This window comes from Vigna radiata, chromosome 2 (assembly GCF_000741045.1).
Source record: "Vigna radiata var. radiata cultivar VC1973A chromosome 2, Vradiata_ver6, whole genome shotgun sequence".
NCBI lineage: Eukaryota > Viridiplantae > Streptophyta > Magnoliopsida > Fabales > Fabaceae > Vigna > Vigna radiata.
In genome coordinates, this window is record NC_028352.1 from 18,873,715 (window position 1) to 18,876,111 (window position 2,397).

Consider the following 2,397-nt stretch of genomic DNA (forward strand, 5'->3'; position numbering starts at 1 on the left):
AATTTATTTAAGTGTTGCATGTGTATATGTGCAACTCTTTTGTGCCATAGCCATGGATTTTCTTCTTTAGCAACTAAGCATGTTATACTATGACTAGATGCACTCTCAATATCAATCAAATATATNTTATTNTGCCTAACACCTTGCAAAGCAATTTCAGCAGAATTTTTAAAATAAACAGTACATTTATCACTGTCAAACGTTACCTTGAAACCTTTGTCGCATAGTTGGCTTATGCTTAGAAGATTATGTTTGAGGCCTTCAACGTATAACACGTCTTTTATCGTTAAAGTGTTTCCTCCTCCAATGTTTCCGGTTCCGATTATTCTGCCTTTGCTGTTATCCCCATAAGTTACAAATCCTTGCTTCTTCTTTACAAAAGAGATGAATCTTTCTTGTCACCAGTCATGTGTCTTGAGCAACCACTGCCAAGATACCACAATGATCTTTTTGACTTTGATTGGTCCTGCAAAACAAATTAGCAAGAATTTTAGGTCCCCAATCTTAATATGGGTCCTTGGGGTTAGTTTTATGCAAGTTTATATCATTTCACAACTTTAACCCATGCATATTTGCCACTTGGAACACCAACATGTTTGATATTGCACTTGTTTGATGTGTGACCATGCTTCATACAGTAAAAGCAACATACATCATTAACTCTATTTTTAACACAAGTTCCTTTAACAACCCAAATCTTACGGGTTCTTCTTACCTTGGATTTATAATTTTGATGCATGTTCCCATTTTTAAAGTTGCATTTATTAAGATTTGATTTAGCATGGGAATTAGTTTTAGTTGCCTTAGCAAGTAAATTTTCAAGTATATCAATATCAAACATATAGCTTTTGCATGATAAGCATTCAACAGGTTCAACAGTAGCTTTATCATCTGATAATTTAATTTCTAAGGTATTGACTCTATTTCTTAACACAACTTCATCATCAAGCGGTTTATCATATTTTAACTTCAATTCATTATGTTCCTTTTTTAATTTTTTATGAGCANNATCAAGTTTTTCAGATTCATTCATTAAATCAAAGAAAGCCTTTTGTAAATCTAATTCACTGGATTCAAAACTGGAATCACTTACTTGACTTCCTGTTTCTTCAGAATCTGCCATAAGGCATAGATTGGCTTCTTCTTCTGTGTCACTTGAACTTGTTGAGCTAGAAGCATTATCCTCCCAAGCTATATATGCTTTCTTTTTCCTTTGAAATTTTCTTTCCTTCTTGTCTTCACTTTTCTTACTCTTTGGACACTCAGATTTTATGTGTCCTCTTTCTCCACAACCGAAGCATTTCACGTTTGATGGAGATTCTTGACTTTCTTTCCTTTCTTTGTGAAACTTGTCCTTTCCCTTTGCTTTCATGAACTTTGCAAATTTCTTTATCATCAAGCTCATGTTTTCTTCATCATCAGAGTCATATTCTTCGATCCTCTTAGAGGTTTTTCCTTTAGATATTTCGGACTTAAAAGCTAGAGTTTTCCTCTTGCCTTGATTCTCTTCAGCAGTCAATCTCCTCAACTCAAGTTCATGCTCACGGAGCTTTCCAAACAGGATTGGCATTGACATCTGAGTAAGATTTTGAGACTCCGAGATGGCAGTCACCTTTGGTTGCCAAGACCTGTCCAAGGATTTCAAAATTTTCACATTAAGTTCATCAGTATCAAAAGTCTTACCCAACCCTGTCAAGTGATTCACAATGTGAGTGAATCGTTTTTGAATGTCAAAGATCGTTTCTCCAGGTTGCATTCTGAACATCTCATATTCCTGAATGAGAGTGTTCTTCCTAGTGCGTTTCACGTCCTTTGTTCCTTCATGAGTGACTCTGAGGACTTCCCACATTTCCTGTGCTGTCTTACATACTGAAATTCTATAAAATTCATCAAGTACAACAGCAGAAGAAATTATATTGCGAGCTTTAATATCAAACTGAGCTCGTCTATTTTCTTCAGCAGTCCAATTAAAATAGGGTTTTTCTGTNTCTANACCATCAACAATATTCATAGGAATATAGGGGCCATTTTGTACAGCTTCCCAGATGCCTCTATCAACAGACCCCATGAAAATCTCCATTCTCACTTTCCAAANAGCATAGTTATCACCAGTAAACAATGGAGGTCTGTTAATGGAAGCACCCTCAGCATATACATGGTTTTGATTGTGACCGGCCATTTTCGCAAATATTTTGAAAAACTATCAAAGCAAGCTCTGATACCAATTGTTGGTATCGTAGGGGGTAATTTTCGAAGAGTAAACACGCAGCGGAATTAAAACACAGAGAGCGTAACGCGTATCAGGTCACAGTTGAAACGATTTTGGCCCTTTTTAAAAAAGTAATTTTCTTTCAGAAAATTAACCAAACAGTTGATGTGCGTTAAATAAAATAAGTG